The sequence below is a fragment of the Mya arenaria genome, chromosome 10, assembly GCF_026914265.1.
Source record: "Mya arenaria isolate MELC-2E11 chromosome 10, ASM2691426v1".
Classification (NCBI taxonomy): domain Eukaryota; kingdom Metazoa; phylum Mollusca; class Bivalvia; order Myida; family Myidae; genus Mya; species Mya arenaria.
The window spans coordinates 51,898,397-51,910,990 of record NC_069131.1 but is presented as its reverse complement, the minus strand read 5'-3'; positions in this window follow the sequence as shown (position 1 = coordinate 51,910,990).

Below are 12,594 nucleotides of genomic sequence, written 5' to 3'. Positions count from 1 at the left end.
AGTAAAACATGGTCAAGACGGTTTTTGTCCATTCTCAGTATTTAACGGCCTGGATATTTCTAACAACATCATTCACATTAACATATTCCAACATTAAATTACTAAAATATCACTTAAAACAACGGCTTAAAAAATTGACGGATTTGCAATCTATTAAATAAAATATGGGCGTTTTTGAGCTACCAGACAATCGCTACTTTGCCCAAAATGTTAGTGAAGCAGCGCCAACGTATGAGGATGTTTGCGCTTTTGGTTTTCCGATGGTCGACCCGTCTTTTCCACCGGAAGGAGCGTCGATCCCCGGCCACATGTCATCGCCACCGGCTCTCTATCCACATGAAGCCGCTTCACTGCATGCAGCCGCTCCCTATCAGCAAGTTGCACAGCGTCTATGGCCGGAAGTACAAGTATGTCCCTGTGAAAGATGCGGAACGCCGCTCCAATTTCCAATTCAGCCGCACGTATGTGATGCGGGATTTATCCGACGATTAAACGTCCAAATGGTGGAGTACTACCCAGAATGTCCCAATTGTTTCTGTGTGATCTCACATCCCGACCAGCCCCACAGGTGCCCGGCGATGGAGTGTGGCCTTCCAAGGATGGATGGCGCTTCCGGTTCTACAGCCAAGACAAAATCTTCAGGAAACCATATGGACAATGCTTGTGCACAGAGACTAGTTTACTTCGACGACGATGTAGCAGACAACGCGGATTCGAACTCAGAAAATGTTCTTACTTCTGAATTTGGTTTACCGACGAATAAAGGCCAACGATATGAATGTGCGGTTTGCGCATGCGTTCTGGAGTTTCCGCTACAGGAGCATTGCTGTCCGAAGCAAGAGTAGCCACTTTTAAACTCATATATGTCAGGTTGAGCACATGCATATGTTGCCTGGCAACAATTGCTTCCGGATGCGAATGGTATATGCTGATGATAAATGTGTTTAGTATCTTTATCATGTACAAATATTCTCAGTTTACAACGTAAGCTGTGCACTAAAGATGTGAACTTTTAAACTAATACATGTTTCTCCATCTGTGATAACGCTTCATGTTAATATATGTGATATGCTTAATGATAAGTTGTATTTATTAATTTTATTTAACATAAATAAATAAACTGTGAAATATAATGTGTGGTCATTTGATAGCTTAACAAAAATCGCGTATATGCCAGTCTATATATACACCTTTCAAAATCCGGTCCAAATTACGACTTCTCGTACGCCAGTATACGTGTCTACGTGTAAACAAGTAAAGAATCGTAAGCCAGTCTATTTACACACTTCTCGTGAACTAGTCTAAATACACTTTGAAACAAGTTAGGTCTTGTAGGCCAGTCTAAATGCGTGTTTACACTTTACGTTAACAGGTGAGGTCTGGTAAGCCATCCCAAAAATACACTTCCAATAAGCTAGTCAAAATAAGTGTATACACTTTACGTAAACAAGTTAGGCCTCATTAGCCAGTCGAAATACGTGAAAACACTTTACGTTAACAAGTAAGGCCTCGTTAGCCAGTCTAAATACGTGAATAGACCTTGGGTAAAAAAGTAAGGTCTCATAAGCCAGTCTAAATACACACATCTCGTAAGCTAGTCTAAATACGTGTATACACTTTTCGTTAACAAGTAAGGCCTCGTAAGCTAGTCTATATACGTGTATACACTTTTCGTTAACAAGTAAGGCCTCGTAAGCTAGTCTAAATACGTGTATACACTTTTCGTTAACAAGTAAGGACTCGTAAGCCAGTCTAAATACGTGAATAGACTTTACGTAAACAAGTAAGGCCTCGTTAGCCAGTCTAAATACGTGTATACACTTTTCGTTAACAAGTAAGGTCTCGTAAGCTAGTCTAAATACGTGAATACACTTTTCATTAACAAGTAAGGTCTCGTAAGCTAGTCTAAACACGTGAATACACTTTTCGTTAACAAGTAAGGTCTCGTAAGCCAGTCTAAATACGTGTATACACTTTTCGTTAACAAGTAGGGTCTCGTAAGCCAGTCTATATACGAGAATAGACTTTACGTAAACAAGTAAGGCCTCGTTAGCCAGTCTAAATACTTGAATAGACCTTGGGTAAAAAAGTATGGTCTCATAAGCCAGTCTAAATACAAACATCTCGTAAGCTAGTCTAAATACGTGTATACACTTTTCGTTAACAAGTAAGGCCTCGTAAGCTAGTCTATATACGTGTATACACTGTTCGTTAACAAGTAAGGCCTCGTAAGCTAGTCTAAATACGTGTATACACTTTTCGTTAACAAGTAAGGACTCGTAAGCCAGTCTAAATACACACTTCCCGTAAGCTAGTCTAAATACGTGTATACCCTTTGCGTAAACAAGAAAGGTATCTTATACCAATATAAACATACACTTCCCGTAAGCTAGTCTAAATACGCGTATACTCTTTGCGTAAACCAGTAAGGTCTAGCATTGCAGTGTGACTGACGACGAAAATGAGCGAACCGTCATAATTATGAACTCTAAAGGTTAAATGAGGTGTCCTTCTCCAAAAATCAATGTTCATGATATCAGTCTTAAATGGTGCAATAAATGCACAGTTGTTCGACTATAATTAATTAATTATATTGACATAAAAATATCATCTTGACAATTTGAATCCGCTAGAATTTGAATCTACCACTCATACTAGTTATTTTCCCACACCTAAATCACTCCCTTGACATTTGCAGAACCTTCCTTGTGAAATCAATAGTTACTTTTTGGTGCCTTAATCGGTCACAAAGTTGCATGCAAATGCAATCATATATTTTGATCTTTTCCGAAAAAGACAATTCATACGATACTGTTTTACTACTAGTTTGCCTGTGAACGAGTTAATAGAGTTATTGAACGAAACCAAAAAGACAAAACAAAAACAAAATGTATTTTTGTTTAAAAAAAATCATTGTATTTAAGTCGAACAATGTTAATTGCGGAAGTTTAACGATTTGTTTTCTTCATCCTCACGTTAATTGATCAAACTGTTTATATTCAGGTATCATCATTTATTAACATATACATATAAATAGTTAAATACCCAAGTTGGCCAAAAAGATGAACAACGCATTTTGTCACCTGAGGAAGAAGATCAAGGGGTTCAATCCCTTCTTACCTGGTTTACTGGTAGGAAAGGCCCAACGTTTCTGCGGGAGTGTGCATATTTTGGTTTAATTTGCCTTAAATTAAAACTTCTCAATTCCCATGGTAACCTTATTTCAGCTCAGTGTCATAATCTTCAGGCCTTGATTGTGAATCAATGAAAAATCTGTTATTAATTATAGTATTTGAAATTGTATAAACTAAAATCCTGTTTATCAACTACAAAAAAAAACGTTCTTTTAAGCGAATCTAGAGGGAGGCCTTCATTATTGCAGTGCAAGAGTAGCATGGAATTTGGCAACCCTCAGACCTGTATATCGATCAGGGCTTGAAAGATTAAAATATATTTTACATATTTCTTTCAAATAAACTGCCCAGAAAATAATCATAAAAACTATACAGGATAAAGGACACCTTTTGCTTTTTTTCAATTGAAAGACAGAACGATTAAATAAGTGTCCGCATTGTTTGTCGCAGGCGAAGCGTTCAAGTGAACGTCTTCATCGTAAAATCTTCTCGTGGGCCCCTGATTGGCCAATCGCTGGTCAATGATTGGTCAGTGTTTGAACTCCGACCTCTGGGGAACAAGTTTGTACTAGTTCAAAGGTGGTCTAATAAACTCCCATTGTTATAGAATAAGGACTTGTTAGCGGAATAATGATTATCTTTAAACCTCCCTGTGAAACATGGTCAAGACGATTCTTGTCCTACTTCAGTATTTAACGCCCTGGATATTTCTAACCCCATCATTCGCAAAACAGTATTCGGACACTTAAATACTAAACTATTACTAGAAACATTGGTATACAATTTTGACGAAATTGCTATTAGCTTCTTAAAAATATCGCAATGGGCGTTTTTGAATTACCAGACAATCGCTATTTTTCCGAGAATGTAAGCGAAGCAGCACCAACGTATGAGGATGTTTGTGGTTTGGGGTTCCCGATGGTCGATCCGTCTTTTTCGCACGAAGGAGCATCGGTCCCCGGCAACATTTCACCGCCACGAGCTGTCCATCATCATGAAGCCGCTCCACAGCACGCAGCCGCTCACAATCAGCAAGCTACACAGCGTCTATGGCCGGAACCACACGTACGTCCCTGTGAAAGATGCGGGACGCCGCTCCAATTTCCGCTTCAGCCGCACGTATGTGATGCGGGATTTATCCGACGCCTCAACGTCCAAATGGCGGAGTACTACCCAGAATGTCCCAGCTGTTTCTGTGTGATCTCACATCCCAACCAGCCCCACAGGTGCCCGGCGATGGAGTGTGGCCTTCCAAGAATGGATGGCGCTTCCGGTTCTACAGCCCAGACAAAATCTTCGGAAAACCATACGGACAATGCTTGTGCACAGAGACTAGTTTACTTCGACGACGATATAACGGACAACGCGGATTCGAACTCTGAAAATGTTCTTACTTCTGAATTTGGTTTACCTACGGATAAAGGCCAACGATATGAGTGTGCAGTTTGCGTATGCGTACTGGAGTTTCCGCTGCAGGAGCACTGCTGCCCGGAGCAAGAGTGGCCAATAATGTATGATTATATGTTTGAGCATCTGCAGCCATTGCCTGGTAACAATGGCTTCCGGATGCGTATGTGATATATTGATGGTACGTGTATAGGTGTTATGTTTCTTTAACCTTGATGATGTAGGAATATTCTCAGTTAACATCGTAAGCTATGCACAAAATATGAACTTCTAAAATTATTTCCTGTTTCTCCATCTGTGATATTGATATTTTGTACATAAACGTGATGTTATATATTAATCATTATATTTATTCTTGTTTATAAAATATAAGAAAATAAACTATGAACTAGAATAAGTATGTACGTTGTTTATTATTGTGACATTTGTATATACAGAACAGAAAATCTTAAAATATAAAGAATCGAACAGATAACACCCGGCCCTGTGGGCTGTTCAGTCACTAGTTAGGAAAGTTAATAATAATTCAGCTTAAGATGCATAAAGGAAAAACAGATATGAATTGATGTTGAAATTCGTGATGCGCCTGTTATTTTTTGATAATTTACGTTTTATGTATCTTTAACATGTACGAATATTTTCAGTTTTCATGTAAGATATGTAGTAGAAATGTGAACGTTTAAATGAATCCATGTTTTTCCATCTGTGATATTAATTTCGTGTTCATATTCGCGATGTGCTTAGTTATCATTAAATTTATTAGTTTTCATTAGGCATAAGGAAATAAACTGTGAAATAGTATACCTGGTCTTAGTAATAAGATGTTATAAATGATTTTATTGAGATATATCGGGAACGGCTTCTCTAACATGAAACAGAAAAGATTTAAACAAAACATTGAGCCAGAAAATTATTTCCATTTCAATCTGATTAAAATCATATCCGAAATATACACTTCGCGTATGCCAGTCTAAATTAACAACTCGCGTAAGCATGTCTAAATAAACACTTCGCGTAAGCCAGTCTATATGAACATTTACATGGGCTAGTCTAAATATGCACATTTTCGAAAGCCAGCCTGATTATTCACTACTCGTAAGCTAACTGTCTGAAAACGTGTATACACTTTGCATAAACCAGTATGGTCTAGCGGTAGAGTCTGACTGACGACCAACATGAAGGATATACATGAGCATTAAACGTTATATGTGGAGACCTCCTCAAGAAAGCAATGTTTAGGTTATTAGTCTAAAATGGTACAATTTGGTGTATTATAATCTATTTCGATCTTATTCGAAGAAAACATGTTACACGATATTATTTTACTCATTTGTCTGTGTACAAATTTATTCAATTGAGTTTGAAATAAAAAAATTAGACAAAACATATAAATTTATCTGTTTTTTTTAAAGAAGCTTTGTGTTTAAGTCGAACAATGTTAAATATGAAAGTTTCATTATTATTTGTTCGTCCTCGCCTTATTTGATCAATTTATATATATTCAGATATTAAAAGAGATGGACAACGCTTTTCGTCAACTGAGGAAGACGATCGAAGGGTTCAATCCCATCTTACCTGGTTAACTGGTAGGAAAGGCCCAACGTTTCTGCGGGAGTGTGCATCTTTTGGTTTAATTGGCCTAAAATACAAAGTTCCAAAATTTCATAGTAACCTTATTTGAACTCCATATGAAATTATTCATGCCTTGGTAGTATATGTATATAAATAAATAAATAAAAATAGTTGTAATTTTGACAAGTTGAGTCTTATTCGTCAACCCAAAACGACAAACAAAGTTGCAATCGTAACAACTCGGCCATCTCCGGCAAGCTTCGCCATATCTTGATACTAGCCGAGGAGTTCCGATTGACAAAGTTGTTTTAATTAAACGACTCTAGAGGGAGACGCTGAATCCCGAACTCAACATGCAGCAGGATGTACACGCATTTTTTCTAGTTTAATGACAGAATCCAACTTTTCGAAACTTCTTAAGCGTAACAAACCTTAAAGCCAAGTTTCTTCTGAATCTTGATTTCACGAAATAAAAATGAATTTTTCGTGATTATCACCAAGATGATTTCCTTTTAATTTCCAAAAGTTCTTAAGAAAGAAAATATTACCTATACAATACCAAAACAAAACATAGTGAGTTTTAAACTTTATCCTGTTTTAAGGGAATTAACATTTGGCTAGATATAGCCTTTTACTGGCTAGAAAAAGATAACTTATTTTGCATATTGTTTGTACACTGTTCCCACAAATTTATGGTCAGAACAGACGAGTAAACATTAAGACTCATACATAAGTACATGATAACATAGTCTAAACGCGTATGAAATTACATTATATACTCACCCAAATAAGAAACGATACTATATTAATATTACATGTATCTCTATAGCTAAAGATTGTTACTTACTGCACGGGGTACGAGGTACATGTTGAGTGTACGTCAATTTGTGTAAGGGTTGAAGTACAGTTGAAGAAAAACACATTAATTATCAGGTTTCTTCCGTATTAAGTATGCCACATTTGTCTGCTGATGTACGTAATCACGCTATTGGTATGTTACAGGTAGGTGCACGTCATAGTGACGTCGCTGCACGTTTTGGTGTGTCGCGTGTGACAATATCTCGTCTGGAAGGTTCTTAATGAACATTTGGCACAGTTAATGGTCGCCAAAGATCAGGCAGGCCGCGAGTAACGACCCTTGCATAAGACCGCTATATGAGGACGTCACATCTACGTAACAGATTTTTGCCGGAAACGACCAACGCAGCTATAACACCTGGACGTACCAATGCCAGAATATGTGGCCGAACGTGGACTTAGGGCTAGACGCCCACATAACGGCCCGTGCCTTACAGCCGAACGTCGACGTAAACGTCGGGATTGGGTACACCAACAGCACCGTTGGACTCAACAACAGTGGAACACCGTGTTATTTAGCGACGAATGACGGTTTTGCTTGGATCACTCTGATGGACGCATACGTTGCTATAGACTACGCAACGAACGTTTTTCGGACTTATGTGTACGTCAGAGGGATCGATTTGGGGGACCTAACGTTTTGGTGTGGGGTACAATATCCTTTCATTCTCGAACCCATTTAGTGGAAGTGCAAGGTAGGCTAACAGGACAGCGATATCGAAATGAGATATTGGAGCCAGTTGTTGCACCATTCATGAACGCCAATCCGAACGTCACTATGTTCCAACAGGACAACGCTAGGTGCAATACCGCTCGAGTTTCAACAACCTACCTTCAGGAGAGAAAATCCAAGTTCTTCCATGGGCTGCATTCTCACCTGTCTCCAGTCGAGCATTTATGTAGCGCCCTGAAACGCCGTGTTTGACGGCGTAATCCTCAAAACGCTAATGAGCTTACACGTTTTGTGCACGAAGAGTGGGCAGCGATACCACAGGAGACAATTAAGACCGTGATTCGCTCAATATGACGTCGCTGTATTGTAGTTAGTGACGCACAAGGTGGACATACCAGATACTGATTACTTGTGAATTGAGTTTTCGCATGATCGTTGTTGAGTTTTCGCATGATTGTTGTTACAGCATCAAATAATCTGCCAGTACTGATAGTTTTCTACTAATGTTATGAAAATTTATTTAAATGGTTGTTTAACATTACATTTAAAAATAGTTTAGGAAATTGCCATAGAGAGAAAAAATGAAGTGTAAAAGATTCTAGTTAGCGTTTCTTTTTGACTGAGGGTATAAGCAGGTGTATGCAGTTTGTAAGTGCGAAAATAAGCATACATTCTTTATTACATAAACACGATATAGAATTTACTATTGTTGTATCTGCCATAATATTCAAAGGTAAGTTTATGATACAATAATATTGCAGTATGGTCACAGTGATACACATTGTTGAGATGAATGGTTAAAGATGCACTCTTACTTCCAAATAAGATTTACCACAATCAATAATATTGTTTTAAGTTTTTAAAAAAGATGAACAAATGTCAAAAACAATTGTTTTAATGAAGGATACTGTGTTTTATTTGAAAGCAAAATGCATAAAACACAGTATTTCTACCTTAATATACTATAGTATATCATGGTATCGTAGAGTTAGAATTCATCAATCATTTAATATTTTTGCGCTTTCTGCTATTAAATACACGGTTACAGTCTTGTTATCAGTAATTAAACGTTTCCGTATATGCATTATTGAGTAAAAAGTTAAAGGTTTATCACTTAATAAGAGTGTCACTTTAAGAATAGCATAAAGATTACGAATAATTAAATATTTACGGCCATTATTGAAATATTTACTTTTCTGTTCGTTAAACGAATTTTCCTTGGTCCCATAATCAAATAATTTCATACCGAAATGATTTTTTACAATTCGTTTTAAAAGAATTCAAAAAAGATCTTATATTTAATGATGCATGACATTCCGGTTAAAATGTATATATACCTTTAAATTTAAATTCGTGACCAAATGCAGTCTCATTAATATTTTGTTCATCATACATACGCAAACTTATGAACATTTAAGGGGCATAGTCATGACCATAGTCATACATAGGTAAGACACATCTTTTCAATTGGAAAACCAAACAATTAAAAGAGCACCCCGATTGTTTGTCGCACACGTTCAAATGAAAACATGCCTTCATCGTAAAATCTTCTCGCGAGCCCCTGATTGGCCAATCGCTGGTCAATGATTGGTCAGTGTTTGAACCCTGACCTTCGGGGAACAAGTTTGCACAGGTTCAAAGGTGGTCTAATAAACTCCCATTGTTATAGAATAAGGACTTGTTAGTGGAATAATGATTGTCTTTAAAACACCCCGTGAAACATGGTCAAGAAGGTTCTTGTCCTACTTCAGTATTTAACGCCCTGTATCTTTCAAACAACATCATTCGCAAAACAATATTCGGACAGTTGAATACTAAACTATTACTTGAACAAAGATATACAAATTTGAAGGAATTGCTATTAATTTCATAAAAAATACCGAAATGGGAGTTTTTGAGTTACCAGACAATCGCTACTTTGCCGAGAATGTGATTGATGCAGCGCCAACGTATGAGGATGTTTGTGCCTTTGGTTTTCCGATGGTGGATCCGTCTTTTTCACCGGAAGGAGCGTCAGTCCCCGGCAACATGTCATCGCCACCGGCTATCTGTCCACATGAAGAGATTCCACGGCACATTCGGCATCACACGGTTCCGGAGCATATGGTGCTGCATCCAGCTGCCCAGCGCCTGAGACCGGACGTTCACGTAAGACTCAACGTCCAAATGACGGACAATTACCCAGAATGTGACATCTGTTTGTGCGTCAGTTCACATCCAAACCAGCCACATAGGTGCCCGGCGATGGAGTCTGGCCTTCCAAGAATTGATGGCGCTTCCGGTTTATCAGCCCAGACAATATCTTCAGAAAACCATATAGACAATGCTTGTGCACAGAGGTTAGTTTTCTTCGACGACTTTATAACGGACAACGCGGATTCGGACTTAGAAGATGTTTTTACTTCTGAATTTTGTTTCCGGACGGATAAAGGCCAACCATATGAGTGTGCAGTTTGCGCGTGCGTACTGGAGTTTCCGTTGCAGGAGCACTGCTGTCCGGAGCAAGAGTGGCCAGTATTGGACGTTTTTATGTTTGAGCATCTGCGGCCGTTGCCTGGCAACAATGGCTTCCGGATGCGTATGTGATATTTGTATGATTTATTTTATATGCTCTATGTATCTTAAACATGTATTGATTTGCTCAGCTAACATGCACACACTGTGAAAGCCTAATTTATTTTTCGTTTCTCAACCTGTGATATTGATTTCTGGTGCATATTGATGACATAAAACAATTATTATTATGCATATTTCTGACATAAAACAGCAACTATTATTATTATTATTATTATTATTATTATTATTATAATTATTATTATTATTATTGGTCATTAAAGATATAAAAAAATGAGCTGTGAATATTATACCTGGCCTTACCATATGTTAAAGATGCGATAACAGAGAGGACAATAAACCCTGCACTGAGGGAAAAGACAATACATGGGTAAGAAAGAAATCAAAACGAAAAATAACAACACTTTATTTATTAAAGTGACACTCTTATTCAAAATCAATACATACACATGTATAACAAACATAAATTTTGAGTAATAAACCCTTAATTACGTACTGAATATTGCATTTATGGAAAATATTATTAACTGAAAACAAGATTGTAACCGTTTATTTAATCGCTAAAATACAAAAACATTAAATGATTGGTGAGTGCTTAAAGATTTACTGTGATCTACTATCGTCTCATAAGGTAGAAATACCGTGATTTCTGCACCTTTCTTTCAATATAAACTCCCTATCCTTCATAAGAATCATTATGTTTTTTACATGTATTCGTCCTTCTTGGTATATTTTAACAATTGCATTACTTGTGGTAAATGTTATTTAGGAGTAAGAGTGTCTCTTTAAAGCTGCACTCTCACAGATTGAACGTTTTGACAACCTTTTTATTTTTTTGTCTTGGAACGAGCCAATTTTTTGCGAAAAAACATAGAAACAAGTTATAAGATTGTTGACAAAACTTAGATCGATGAGTCTTATATTTAGGTTCGAAAATTGATGTTTTATGCATTTTTCTTTAACCGTTAACGGTTTAAGCCATAAAACATTTAATTTTTAACCCACTAGGTCGCCTAGGTGAGAAGCGCGTGCATCAACCACTGCGCTAACCGGAAAACCGAAACTATTCTAAATATTCACTTCGTGTAAGTCAGTCTAAATACACACTTTGCGTAAATCAGTTAGACATTTGGAAGACCTCGGCCAATTTTCATCGAAAACGACATTAGGTGAATATTTTCGCGTTTAAAGTTGATGAATTTACTCTTGGGAATCTGAATGACTTATGCTACAAAATACACGTTAAAACACTATAGATAAATATATTAGTATTTAAAACCTCGACTGATGTATCGGCATACATCCGAGGTTGTTCCATTCGGAACTCCTCGGCCAATTGTTATCGAAAACAACCTCGGATGTATGCCGCTAGATGTGGAGAGTAGAGAAGAAGTAGTTCGTAAAATTTTGAATTATATTATGACTTAGTGTAGTGTTTCAAGCTTGTATTTGTAGATCTTAGTTAAAATTGATAGCAAGAGAAGTGTATTCTTTCAAACACAATTAAGATCCCCAAGAGTAAAGTTATTAAGTTTAATAGTTAAATTAAAATTACTACGCGATTTACTTGCAGCATTGTTAAAGTGTACCGATTTCTGACATTGTAATACGTCCATATACATCCAAGGCTTTCGTAGAAAATGGCCGAGGTGTTCAGAATGCCAGTAAGATCGAGCATAATGGTCAGATTGATATGAGGACACAAATCTAAAACGATGCAAACCACTAGCGGATCCAGTGTGCGGATTTGGTGGTCCAGCGGTGAAGACGTTGAACTGCAGATCTCAATGCCCGTGGTTCTATCCCTGGCTTCGCCAATTTTATTTTTTGATTTTTCACCGTCATTTTTTCCATGTTAAGAAGGTTCTTGTTATATGCTATGTTTGAAACCTCGTTATGATATTAGAACTATAGGTATGCCCCTGGATCTGCTAGTGCAACCTTTAGAGTGATCAAAAGTTACGCCCCCCCCCCCCAACCCAAAATCCTGGATCCGCCCCTGCAAACTTGTGTAATATATATATATATATACATATTCAATGTCTTCCATTTTCTAAGGGTAATATATGATTTGTTGTTCTATATTTGCATAAAATTTTACGAACTAACAAGCTGTAAGGTAATATATCTAGATGTATTTCTCAAAACATAATTCACTCCAAAATGAGCGATACACAATACGCTTTGAGTTAGCTAAAGAGTTTTGCTAATTTTGCCAAAAACTGAACGCGCTATTGATTGTGGGCACTTTCATTAAAATAAATTAGGTTATCAACTTGTGGATTTAAAAAGTACTTATACAACCTTAGTTCATCTAGGGTATTTTTCACTGAAAAAATCAAAGGAGAAATAGGTGTATTTTTATTTTATCATCAA